This window comes from Panthera onca, chromosome C2, assembly GCF_046562875.1.
Source record: "Panthera onca isolate mPanOnc1 chromosome C2, mPanOnc1 haplotype 2, whole genome shotgun sequence".
In the NCBI taxonomy this organism is placed as follows: Eukaryota; Metazoa; Chordata; class Mammalia; order Carnivora; family Felidae; genus Panthera; species Panthera onca.
Genome location: NC_138347.1, coordinates 91081971 through 91096144, shown reverse-complemented (window position 1 = coordinate 91096144; position 14174 = coordinate 91081971). Strand labels below are relative to the sequence as shown.

The 14174-nt window shown below is 34.9% G+C and overlaps 1 protein-coding gene across 10 annotated transcripts in view; it reads left to right on the top strand.

Annotated features, from left to right (window-relative positions):
• NAALADL2 (N-acetylated alpha-linked acidic dipeptidase like 2) overlaps positions 1–14174 on the top strand; it is a 1341335-nt gene that overhangs the window by 969909 nt on the left and 357252 nt on the right. The window lies entirely within an intron of this gene.

Below are 14174 nucleotides of genomic sequence, written 5' to 3'. Positions count from 1 at the left end.
TGGAGGGTGAGGAGAATTTGACCAGCAGTCACCATCCAGAAGTTGCCTAGATTCCCTCTACTTCTCAACTCCTACCACTTTGCAATCCATCTTAGGGATTCTGCCTCCTAAATAAGTTCTAAATCGTCTGCTTTTTTCCATCTCTACTGTCTCTGCCCTGGTCAAAGCCGACATTAAATCTCACCTGGAAGACTGTAGCTGCCTCTCAAATGATCTCACTGCTTCCTATCTTATAACTTCCAATCCATTCTGCAATATATTATAAATGAGCCTTTACAACCCCAAATCTAATCATGCTACACTCTTATATATAAAATGTTTAGTGCTGCTGTTGTTCTTTAAAATTTGTTGTTCTTTAAAAATGATAGTTCATGATACTATACGTGTTTCCATATGATTTTTTCAACCATCAGCATGTTCTCAGATTTGTTTTGATTGCTTAAGGTGACATATTAAAATACAGAGTATGGATTTAAAGGGCTAGCCAAATCAAATTTGTGATATTTGTTCCCTCTGGAGAGGGATGGAGAGAGAGGGCAATAGGGCTGGAGGTAGTTAAGATGACATCTAAGCCTTACAAGTATGGATAAAAGTATTACATGTATTATCCTCTAGAAGGAACAGAGAGACCTCTGAAAATAAAGCCAATATCTTTTTCATGCCCAAGATCTTATTCATGATTCTATGACCTTCTTTTACATCTTTCCAGTCATGCTTGACCCCTTTTGCCTTCCCAAATGCACTTTATTCCTTCTTACTTTCACATTATGTGGTTTCTCTTGTGTAGAAGGTTTGGGGAGGATAGAAAACATGGGCCCTATCCCATAGTACTAATGGTAGTGAAAATAGGTTAAGACACCTGGGAGGATAATATACCAGGAAGCATTAAAATTGAAAATTCCCATATCCTCTCACCTGGAATCTTTTTCTCCATAACAACCTTACAGAAACCTTCACATATGTAAAAGTGGATGTATGAACAAGGATATTCATGAAGGTTTGACTACAATAGCAAAACTTAGAATTGGCCAAATAAATTATATAATATTAGAATTATACACTGTGCAGTATCCTAAAAGGATAAAATAGATCTCTGCAAACTTATATGAAAAAAGTCTTTAAGACATCTTTGTTAAGTGAAAAGAAATACCACCCTTATATACATATTACAATGTTTTGTAATTAAAGGAAAATGAAATAATAATATACAATTATTTTTAAATTCTGTATGTATGAAAGGAATATAAAGTTTAAGATATATAGGGTGGTGGTATGGGGGTGAAAGGCATGACCAAAATGGTTTTTAGCTTTATTTGTAATGTTCCTGTTTTTGTAGTAAGATTGCATTAATGTATGTTATTTAGATAATTAAAAAATAAAAGTTCCAGAGTGTCTGAGTGGCTCAATCAGTTAAGTATCTGACTTCAGTTCTGGTCATGATCTCACGGTTCATGCGTTCGAGCCCCGCATTGGGCTCTGTGCTGACAGCTCAGAGCCTGGAGCCTGGTTTAGATTCTGTGTCTCTCTCTCTCTTTACCCTCTCCTACTCATTCTCTCTCTTCCTCTCTCTCTCTCTCTCTCTCTCTCTCTCTCTCTCTCTCTCTCTCAAAAATAAATAAACATTAAAAAAATAATAAATTAAAAAGATAGAAGTCCCTACCACCCACAAAGAGAAATATAGTTTATTATTTTATGATCTTTTCATTTTTAATATTATTATTTTATAATCTTTGGTCTTTGAATCATACTTTAAGAAACAGCAATCTAAATTACACTATTTTCTAGTAACTAATCTACAAATTTTAGAATAACTATTAATGTTATTTATTCTTTGAGTTATGTGTGTATACACATATGTGTGTATATACATGTGTATATACATATGTGTGTATACATATGTGTGTATGTGGTAACATATGTGTGTTAATTTGGAACTTGAAAGCAATGAAGACTTTTTACAAATCTGTATGGTTTTATTTTGAAATATACTCTAATTGAAAGTATTAAGCCCAGAAATTAAACATTTCAATCTCACATTAAAGACAGTCTTTCATATTTTTGTTCTAATTCCTATTCATATTATTAAGTAAATTGTATGGAATTCTAGTTTCTCTTCTAGCCAGAATTAATATGATGAGTCTCACAGATGTTATTGTCTTACTTATATTTTATTTATATCTTTGTTATCTAGAGGTAGACTAAAAAAATTACTGTAATTTTCTTTCTCTACCCATTATTATTTCCCTGCTGAGGTTTTCCCATCTCAGGATTACATACATTGTTAAACATATAAGATTAGCATAGAGGTGAATTCATGAAAATTTGTCATAACTATATTTAAAAAGTCTATGCATTTTGGGGCACCTGGATGGCTCAGTCAGTTGGATGACCAACTTTGGTTCAGGTCATGATCTCACAGCTTGTGAGTTTGAGCCCCACGTTGGGCTCTGTGCTGACAGCTCAGGGCCTGAAGCTGCTTTATGTTCTCTGTGTCTCCCCCTCTTTCTGCCCTTCCCCTTCTCGTGCTCTGCCTCTCTCTCTGTCTCTCTCTCACACTCTCAAAAATAAATAAACATTTAAAAAAGGCTATGCACTATTTTGTCAATAACTAAAGCAGAAATTTAGAGTTTTGAATCTTTATATCATGATATGGTATTAGTGTGACATTAGTTAAGTTTTTAGAATTTCTTATTGCTTATGGAGAACTATTAAATTTTAATATCAACACTGCTTCAGCCTAGGTTGTATAGATATAATATGTGATCTTATAAATCTAGCATGTCATTGGTATTTTATTAAAACATGAAATAATTTTGAAAATAGTTCCAACAAATCCTGAATGTATGCAGAAAGTAGCTGATGTCTTCTTTTGTACTGAAAAATGAATTTGACTTGAATATAGCATTCTAAAAATAGCCATCTTGCTTTCATATGATTTATATTTTCTTTGAAACAACCTTGTAAGTGCATTGCTCTTTTTGTTCATTTTATACCAAAGGTACGAGGAGAAAGAAACCATAGAATATCCTATTATCATTTGATTTGTGTATCTCAGTATACTTCACAAATTGGTCATGAAGCACAAATGTTTGGTTTTTTTTTTTCCCATGGGAACCTCAAAAGAATGAAAAGAAGTGCTATCAGGACAATATGCACTATCAGAAGGAACAACAAGAAATCACATTTTAGGGGGGTTTATTGGGCAGTATATGGATAGTATTTGTCACTGGAATAATGTGGCTCATTTATATTGTACCTATTCTGTGGAGCTCAAAGCGCTTTATGGGCGCTCTCATTAATCCTGAAGCCTGAGCTACATATTTGGCAGCCTTTGTCCTCACTTCATGGCCTGGGAGACAGCAGTTTAAAGGATGTCATTGTGCAGGCATTTGCAAAGTGTTCCGAAAACAACCAGTGGGGTTAACTGTAATGTGAACTGGTGAGGAGGATTTTTTGCTTTATTTATGCATTATTTATTTATTTTATGTACTGTTATTTATAAGGTAGTAATTGTCCAATGAAGCCACCAGCTATATATAATTATTTAGAATATTCTGACTTCTCTTTGCCTCCAGGACACTTTTCCTGCTGAATCTGTCTGTGTCAGTCATAGGACTTTCATTCTCCCACACACCCAGTATTGAAACTTTAATTGCTTTCTCTATCACCTCAGTGCCACTACTCCGTTCAGTGGGTTGCTAAGTGTTGACAATTCCACTTTTTCACGCTTTTTTACATGACTCTTTACTTTCTGCTTCTAGAGACATTCTAGTTTATGCAGGTATTACTTCTTGTTGAGAAACTGTTACAGCTTCTAACACTTTTGACAACAGACCCTTAATTTCAGAGTCTGAAAGAAGCAGACTCTGAGCCCACTTCTGTTGCTTGTCAGCTATGCGACTTTAAGCATTTCAAAGTTTCTGAGCTTCAGAGTCATTTTTGTAAAATAGAAATAACAATAACTAGGTTGAAAAATTGTATCACGTGTAAAGTGTGGAAATGCAATGAGGTAAGATATGCTAAATACAAGCTCTGTGTATGGAAAAATGGGATCTATTTTTGTTGTTTTCATTGTATTTCCCTTTTTGCCTTTTTTTTCCTGCATAACACTCTCAGACCAATATTTCTAAAATCCACTTCCATGGTACCAGTTCTCTGCTCAAAACCCTATCAAAATCCCTAGGGCCTACCTAAAATTCTCCACACTTCTACATCCATCATATACAAGGCCTACCTCAACAAAGATTCTATAATTCTAGCCCTAATCTACAACATATATGGTAATCTTCAGTTAATATTGGCCACTGGCCATTCACTTTTCACACCTTTTCTTTCCCATTAGAGCTTGTTTAATCATGTTGATTCTTTTGCCTAGAAGTATCGCCCTTATAAATATTTTCTTTACAGTTTGAAACTTACGTGTGGTACTAAAAGTCTTGTCAAAGCCAGGATCATTTGACACTTTAGCTGCAGCTAAATAAAACAGTTCTAGTCATTGTTTTCAGTGCTCTATCCACTACTTTTAAAAGAACTCTTATTTTCCTGTAATGAGTCAAGAAAACTCACTTCATGGGCCAAACTCTGACATGCTGACCACTGATTAGTCATGGGACCCTGCTTTTCCATTGACCCATTCATTAGCAGTTTATTTTTTTGCTTCCACTGAACTCATCACTGTCTTTTTCAAGTATCAGTCACTCCCTCATTTCTGGCCCACCTACCCTCTTCAGGCCTGCTGAAGCCTCTTTGCCTTGCTGGTTCATTTCACGTACCCTATTAAACACCAGGGGTTTCCTGACCACTCTGAAATTCTTCCATTCCCTGAATAGTTCCAGTCATGAAACTGGACATTTTGGATCCTCTGTCCCTTCTCAGATCTGTTGGGCTCTCTGTTCCAATCCTAACCCAACTGCCACAAAAATGGAATTAAATAGAATTGCGGAGGGGTTCTGTTCTTGCTCTAGAACAACTTTTGGACATTTAACTTTAAGATCCAACCCATTTTCCACCTCTTCTAAGAAACATTCATAATGTCGACTAAAAATGACCAAAAATGCCCTTGATATGTGGTGCAGGGTGTAATGTTACATCCTTGGACTTTAAGAATATTATATGAAGTAGCTAGAAAGGAAATTTAGGCCAAAGTGAATAATTTTGAATTTTGTTCGAGCTCCATTATCATAAAAAAGCTTTTAAAAGATGACTGTGCCCAGTGCTATTTGAAGTTCTACATATAAGAACTAACAAAGGCACTGTTCCTGTCCTCACAGTACACCCTAGCTTATTAACTGGACCATTAGTACTATACTAAGCATAGCCGTGTCTCTCATTGTGTCATTACAGCCTTTTCTGTGACTTCAAAGAAGACTTAATTTTGGTGAAATAACCTTTCAGAACACTAAAAACATTACCTTAGTAAGAAAGTAGGCAAAGCATTATTTCAGTGGGGTTTTTTAATGTTAATTTGGGTCTCATTTCATAAAATACTTTCAGGAAATGTACATACTAAACAAATTGCTAAATTACATTCGCCAAATTATAGGGCTTTTCAATAAGAAAATTCTCACATATATAAATTCAGAAGAAGAATTAATAATAGGATATTTTTGACTAGAGTTCTGTGTAGAGACAATTCTTTTTTTTTAAGTTTATTTATTTATTTTTGAGAGACAGAGTGTGTGTGTGTGTGTGTGTGTGTGTGTGTGTGTGTGTGAGAGAGAGAGAGAGAGAGAGAGAGAGCGCACATGCAAGTGGCAGAGGGGCAGAGAGAGAGAGAATCCCAAGCAGGCTCAATGCGGGGTTTGATGTGAGGCTCCACGAGGGGCTCGATGTGGCACTCGGTTCCACAAACTGTGAGATAATGACCTGAGCTGAAATCAAGAGTCAGTTGCTTAACCAACTGAGCCACTCAGATGCCCCTGTTTAGAAATAGTTCTTGATGATCAATCTGTGGCCTATTAAAAGAGGGCATTTTTTTCCCCATGGTGTATGTCTAAAATTTCTACTTTTTCTTTTTCCTTCCAGGTGTTTCTTCTCCCAGTATACACAAACACTACAGCAAAACACTAGAGTGATATTTTTCAAGCCATAATTCTATGTGTGATTGTTAGTAAAAATAATATTAATGATGGTGTAAGAAAAATGATAAGCCATGTTGGAAATTTATTGGCATCTTTCATATTACCCATACCACATCTGAGGGACTTTTCTGTGATGATAGTGAGATATTCACCTCAAACTTAGATGTAACCGTTTCAATGCAAAGAGCCTATTTGAGAAATATTTCTATTAAATTACTGTCAGGATTATAAAGTACCATATGATGTTTTGAAACACATTTTGGAGAGGAAACTGTTAACTTATTTAAATGATTGCTCATGGACAAGTTTAGAATCAAAACTTTAGAAATTAAAGTCCTTAGACATTACATATATTATGAGTTTAAGGCTGCAAAAGAGGTGAAAAATGTTCCCAAGTCACTTCCCATTTAGAGGCAGAGTAAGGACCAGATATTGGTCTCTGGACTGAAGGCCAGTATCCCTTTCTTGTGTTAGTGTTTCCATGTCAGAAATAGAAAACACACAAGAATATAAGAAGATCTGGGAAACACTGCATATGTGATAGCTCATTTAACCTAACATCTATATCAGGAGAGCAAGGGTTAATTATTTTCTACTTTTATTATCAAACCAAAAAAATAAATAAATCCAGAAATAAAGCATTGGTTTTCTGCCCGTTCATCTAATCAGCCTCATAAAATAATGTGTTCCCATTACAATCTGTTATGAAGAATTTTATTGTAAATTAATGATTGTGTACTTTCACAACAACCAACCACCAAACACATCCACATAGTTTATTTGCTATATTTTGAAAAATGCAAACTACACTTTTCCTAAAACTAGAAGCTTTGCACATCATTCTGATGTTCGCACCCTTCAAGTTTGAGATGGGAAACTTCTCAGGGGAATGCCTCTGAAGAGGACTGCTTTGCTTATATTATGTGTAATGTGCAGATGGGCAGTTATCCAGTTATGAATCTAGACTACTCTCCTTGAAGTAAGGAACAAACTAGATATTTTATCTGTCTCTTAGTTGTGTTTTTTTATGATATAGTTTATGGTTTATTTCAAAATTTTCATGTTCTTGGAATGCTTTGGGGAACGAAATAGTCTGAGTAGACAAATGGTGAATACAAAAGAGTATAAATATTTAGACTTTCAAGGAAAGGGAAATCAGTTCTCATATCATCAATCATCCCTCTGAAATAGAATTAAGAAAATATTTGTCAGTATCTGAATGTTACCACTGCCATTATACAAATATTTGTCAATATCTGAATGTTACCACTGCCATTGTACATCTAAATATTCACTTAAAAAAACAAATTTGCCAATACAAACTCAGTGAGGTAAAGCCCCATGCCAAAGGAACTCCCGTTTCTTGAGTAGAAAGGGACAGACTACAAAAATGCTTTAAAGTGCATTGATGTCCACCATCGATTTGAAGCATAGGAATGGGCTTTGAAGTAATTTTTCATTGTGTTGTAAAGTCACCCAAAAATATAAGGTATTTATAAAAATATATTCTCAGAATTCTCTAAATGATAGTGAATTCAATTATAGGACACATCAGATTTCAACTAACAATTTAATTAAATATTATCCTTGTGTCCTGTATACTGGCCAGAATGAAGTTCAGCACCTCACTTAACTGCACATTCATCAAGACTTTTAATACAATAATAAAAACTCTTCCTTACTTTAATGTCTGTGGCATAGCCACAAATATAAGGATGATCCAAACATATTTGTTTGAGGGGAGAGAATAATGATAATTTATATTTTAATGCCCTTTGCCCCAAATAATTTCACTTTACCAATACAGATCTAGAGTATATCTAAGCATTAAGGAAAAATATCTTTAGCGATGAGAAAAGTAGAGAAGGAGTTGTCAGCTTCTGCTGAGCCTATGTCACTTTCATGATCAATAATTTTGAATAAACTAACTGGAAAGAGAGAGCCCAAATTAAATTAGCAAATATTAATATAAATATTAACAATATTAACAGATTTTTCTTATATACTATTTTTAAAATAAAACTATACATAATCTGTATGCTCTTTTAATATCAGACTATATAGATTCTTTGCTTTATAAATGAGTATGTTACTTTCTATCCCCTTTATAACTTTTTACAACACATTAGCTAAGCATTAAAATATTGTGATAATTACTAGGGAATATGGCAAGATGCTTTAGCTTAAGAGAGGACCAATGAAATGAGGAGATGAGACCATCTGTGTCTTCAGTTTTAGGGTTTTGTGATTGCAAGTTTTATATCATGAGTCATGAGTTTTAGGTTTATGATCAGACAAAACAAAATTATTCACTTGCACATTGGTCTGATCATTCATCCAAATGATGCTGCTTTTACTGTGCAGTGGGCTAAGCCATGGGAATATAACAGTGAATCAGCCCCCGAGAAGCTTCAACTCCAGTCAGTGAGCAGAAAATAAAAAGAAAATTAGAACAGAACAGTGTTTACTAAATATGTAAACGAGGATTTATATGGGGACACATGCAAGGACCTTTAAGATTTGGGTAAACTGGCATCAGCCAGCTTTTAGAACGACAGTTTATATTAGTTTGAGGGCAGGCAGGAAATATGATGTAAATTAAGGAAACAATACTTCATTTTAGTTATGAAAATGATCATTAGTACAAAACCCTATATGGTAAAAATATATACATGTGTATATGTGGGTGTGGGTGTATGTATGTATGTATACACAGAGACATGGAGAGCACAAAGGAGCCCCAAGGAGACTGCATAACACAAAGCATTTTTAAGTGTTAACTGTTTCCTTTTTAATAATAACCTAAAGAACACAGTATTGAATTTCACTAGCTTGAGGGAAGATGGCGATATTCATAACCAGCAGGTTATGAGATACTGAAATAAGAAAAGATCAGCTGTATTTACAAGGACAACAAAATGACTAGCCAATTTAGTGCACTGGTCATTTCAGGGAAATAACTGTAAATTTAGTGAGCTAAAATAAAAATGAAAAAAACATTTGTGCCAGTTATTTAATGGTCTGATTTCTGTCAAAGTGGCAGTTCTCTGGAGAAAGTAAAATCAAATATTCTGGGATAACATCCCTGATATCAACGTGTCTGTTTGCTATTTGGGCCTTTCTCTAAAAGTGCAGCACAAAATGCTTTTTTTTTTTTTTAAATTTCTGCTTTTTAAGCTCTCTGATTGCTTGGTTCACTGGCAAGTAGGCAGTATTTACGTTTTAGGTTTGTCAGTCTTCCTACTATAATGAATTAGAATCGTTGAAAACCAAGGAAAAAAAGAAGTCAAATCAGTTAGCTATTGTAATATTTATTCATGGCTGAAATAAAGTGTTGTAAATGCAATTTTGATCTTGAATCACCAAATTTATCTTTGAGGAAAGGACAAAAACAAAAAGAAGTGCTCTCAGTCCAATTTACACTCGTTATTTAGGGATAGTATGTGAGCAGCCTTGTTTCCCATTTTAAAGAGCCTCAAAGAAAACTGTTGGCTTGGGGTTTATTGATACAGTTGAAGGCTCCATCATCTTTAATTTTGGGAAAGGTGAGCAAGCCCACTCCATAATTTTTTTATCTTCTTTGTCCTGCTTTTTATGTCTTCTTTGCTGTGAAAATTATGTAAATTGTGCCGTGGAACAATATATAATGATTTAGACTAGTGGTTATCTAATGTGCATATGAATCACCTGGGTATCTTCTTAGACTGCACATTCATATTCAGAAGGTCTGGGGTGGAGTTTAAGAGTCTGCATTTTTTTTTAAATTTTTAATGTTTATTTATTTTTGAGAGAGAGAGAGAGAGAAAGAGCAAGCAGGGAAGGGGCAGAGGGAGAGGGAGACAGGATCCAAAGCAGGATCCAGGCTTCAGGCTGTCAGCACAGAGCCAATGCTGGGCTCAAACCCACAAATTGCGAGATCTCGACCTGAGCCAAAGTTGGATGCTCAACTGACTGAGCCACCCAGGTCCCCAAGACTCTGCATTTCTAATGAGTTCCTAGATCATGCCCATGCTGCTTGTCCAAGGACTACACATATTGGATAAAAAGAGTCTATAGGATCTCTGCTATATATATATATATATATATATATATATATATATATATATATACATACATACACACACACACACACACACACACACATATACACACACACACATATGTCATCATGTAGCTTGGATCTTATGTTTACACACACAGGTGCTGAGAGTTGAGTTATATTCCTCAACTTGGAAACTGTACTGTCCCCTTCAATGGCAGCACATTATCTTCACTGATCCACACAAACCTCCTCTTGCTTTATTTACCAGCATTTGTTTTTACCTTTTTTCACTTCTTGGTGCATTAATCTGAGATCCCAGTGTCTAAGATTTCTAGTTTCTGAAGGTTTAGTTTTTTTAATACTCTTTGAGTAATTGGTACTTGCTCTTTTCACTTTTTCAATTGAGTTTAAAAGAATTCCATCTTGCCACACAAAAAAAGGGCAGACAGATACCAGTGTTCACATTTTCTTTATATACACAACCAGATATGATTGAAGTGGGCATCAATAATTTGAAAAAGCATATTGCAAAACCTTAAATATGTTCAATTAGAAAACCTTTTCACTTATTTCTAACCTCATTTCTTGTAAGTTTCACCTACTGTGGTTCAGTCTCTTGGCTTCTGAGCTAATACACTCTTTCTATTTCAGTAAGTCAGCATAATGAATGCCCTTTGGCGTCATCTTGGTTGTTCAGGTATAGTAGAGGGGATGACAATATGAGCATTGTTTATATGTTACATTTCACAGACAGAGTCAGTAATGAAGTCAAACTGGGAGCTCAGTATATCCAGTTTCCTCTTTCTACTATATGCAGGTGCCACTGTGTTAGAGATTGGGCTATTAATGGCATGGATTGATTTGGATCATTACATAGACCACAAAGAGTACATAAAGTGAAGACAGAACTCACTATCCACTAAAATGTAAGTTAGTGTCAGTCTTTATAGAGCATAAACAATGAACAGGGCACAATATCCACGCTTTAATCTAAAAGTTGGAATGCTAAGAGGTAATGTAAACATCTTTTCCGTATGGTGCCCTTCACACCAAGGCGCACATTCTGCCTGATTTTCAACACATATCTAGTGGATTCTTATAGTTCATAAATGTGTTTTAAAATGTAAATGAATAAAAATGGTACATATATTTGGTTTTATTCAAAGCCTCTTAATAATATAAAACAATAAAAGCTCTTCAATAAATGAGTTAAAAAAGCTCCTTTCTCAGCTCTTCAATAAATGAGTTAAAAAATAACATTGGTCTATAATTTAATCTTAGTATACTGTAAAGTCCTGTTTTTACTGTCTCCTCTCAGAAGTGAACTGTTTGTCAAATTTCCATTAAGCTGAAGGTAAAAAATTAATGAGCCACTTCATATACTTCAAAACTAATGCAAGTCTATTAGTCATGCAGGAAACAAATCAAAGATTTGAGTACGTTCAGTTAGGGTTTAAGGTGCACTCATATATTGTTTCATATGCCTGATAGAGCATTATAAAGGAAAAAGGAATGCAGTTACTGATTTTTCATTAACAGATAAATACATCTCAGATTGTTTTATTTATAAGGGTAGTCTTTTTTTTTTTTTTTTTACACTCAAAAGGTAATTTTAAAACAAGGTTAACCAGCAAATTGATGGGGATAGATGGGTTTTGAAAGTCTTTGTGATGTCTGCTGTGGGAGATTAGTTAGCTGGAGAAAAAGAACAAATGTATAGCAAACATAGTATTAATAGAATATAATGTAATTTACTCTTTGGTTGTACCCTTGTACCATTTTCTAGGCACTCAGAAAATCAGTGATAGTGATGTTGAAACTATTTTTTAAAGAACTGCTGATTGTGTTGTGTTCCTGGCATTGTGCTAGGCATTGCATGTCGTGCAATGATGTGGAATACTTGCTTTTGTCTTTAAGGATTTTAGAGTTTAAAGAGGAGAAACAAAGTGAAAAAGTGATAAGTATGAAAATGTAATGATAATGTTAATTAGAAATGACAAGCACTACCAAAAAAAAAAAAAAAAAAAAAAAGAAAGAAACAAGGTGCAGAAAGTGTCACATATGGTCCAGGGAGACAGAGAAACCTTCTTGTAAAAAAGTAACTTTTGAGTTGGGTTTTAAAGGAAGTGTATACTTCAGACCTGTGTGATGCATTAGAAGGGTAAGCGATGTGGAAGGAACGGCTTCAGGACATACATCACAGAACATGTCGGAACAGCTTAAGTGTTAGCATAAGCTGTATCGAGAGGAATGATAGGAAATAATGTTCAAAATATAAAGTCTGAGATTGTGAAGAGCCTTGAATGTCAAACTAAAGAGTTCAATATTTGATCTGGGGAGTGGTGAGATCATATAGCATTTTAGGGAGTTTCATTTTGTAGTGGTAATATGTCAGCACCTAACATCCATGAAAACATCAAAATAACAGATTGCACGTTTCTCAGAAATATCATTTTATTGTCCTGTGTACACTAGAAATCCAGAAGGTAATGACTGAGGGAGAAAATACATGCTGAAGAAACAGAGTAAAATGGCTATATCAGGGCTTCCCAGCTGGTGTGCTGAGGGACACCATCTATGCCTTGAGATATTAAGCACTGTGGCCTCAGGTGCAGCCTGGAACAACAGAGACTAGAACTGGTCACCTGAAGCTGAGAGCAGCTTCCCTGGAGTATGAAAATCCCCTTCAGTTTGTGTCAGTGGGTTAAATGACTGCTAGCATCTGCAGGGCCTGGATCATGGGCATGTAACCTGCAACGTTGCATAGGCCCCTGCTCAGAAAGACCCACACTTGATTTAATGCTCTGCTGTTGCCATCTTGACATTCTTCAAGGTTTTTGATCAAGAAGTCCCACATTGTCATTTTACTGTGGGCCCTGCAAATTATACAGCCAGTCTTAGTACTAAGACATGAAAATGGCTAGGAAGCAATGATACACTATGGTCAAAATGCACTGTTATATATCCATATAAAAGGGGTTACTGAATTATGCAACCAGCACTGTGCTTACATAACAAAACTGATCCGAAGCTTAAATCTTTATTTATTTATTTTTTCTCTTCAAAGCCATGTCTGCTATGGCTGCCATAGGCCTAAGCTAAATATCATTTTTTTTAGCCTTGTGGTTTTCCAGATGATAAATTAAGGGAGCACTTCTGTAACATATTTTCTCATTTATAATCTGCCTCCTGCAGCCTGGATACCAGTGTGGTTGAGCTCTGCACCCCCTGCAGTCCTATCAAATTAAATTCTGAGAAAACCTTTGGCAATCATTTTCCCTAATAAAAGTTCTGAAAAATAAAGCTCTGTGTTCACAGACATTCTGGCGACTTGATAGAGTCATTCCATTGTGTATTTCCACCCTGAGTCAGTATAAATATATAAACTGAAGAGATATCTTTTAGTTCTTAAGCACAGTTTAATTTATTCACTTCATTCTCTTTACTCTGAGTATTTGTGTATTTTGCTTCTACTTGTGTTACCATAATTTTCTCTCCTTATTTTTATTTAATTTTCATTTTTTTCTCAAAGTTATAGATGACTGCATTCAAATAATTCTACCAAAGTTAGTTTACAAAAATATCATCTTCTCTCCTTCCCTATGTTTTCTGCCCCACCTCTCTCCCAAAGGCAAATACTTAATTGCTTTCAGTATTTTTAGTTGTTCTCTGCATTTTATGTTTACCTCTCTGTGTCTCAAAAGCATGTTTAAGAGTTGAGTTAATTTTTCAGTTTTATCTATTGCCACTATGGAAGATAAAGATTTAGTTTGCTTTCACAAGTCTCCATGAGTCCTCACCCATGACTGTTGCCCTTTTATTTTTTTTCCAAAGAAATATCCAATTTTTTGTGTGTTAAATAGCCATTATTTATATCATTTTGACTATATAAATATTATTCACATTGTACTATGATTACATTTCCTTCCTGAACAACTTTTGCTCCCTTTGAAGCTAAAGGTTGTCTAATTTTTACATTTCTTATCTTTCTGTGTACTTAGACGATCCTCACATGCTCTCTGATCTCTATTGTAAATATTCTCTCAGTACAG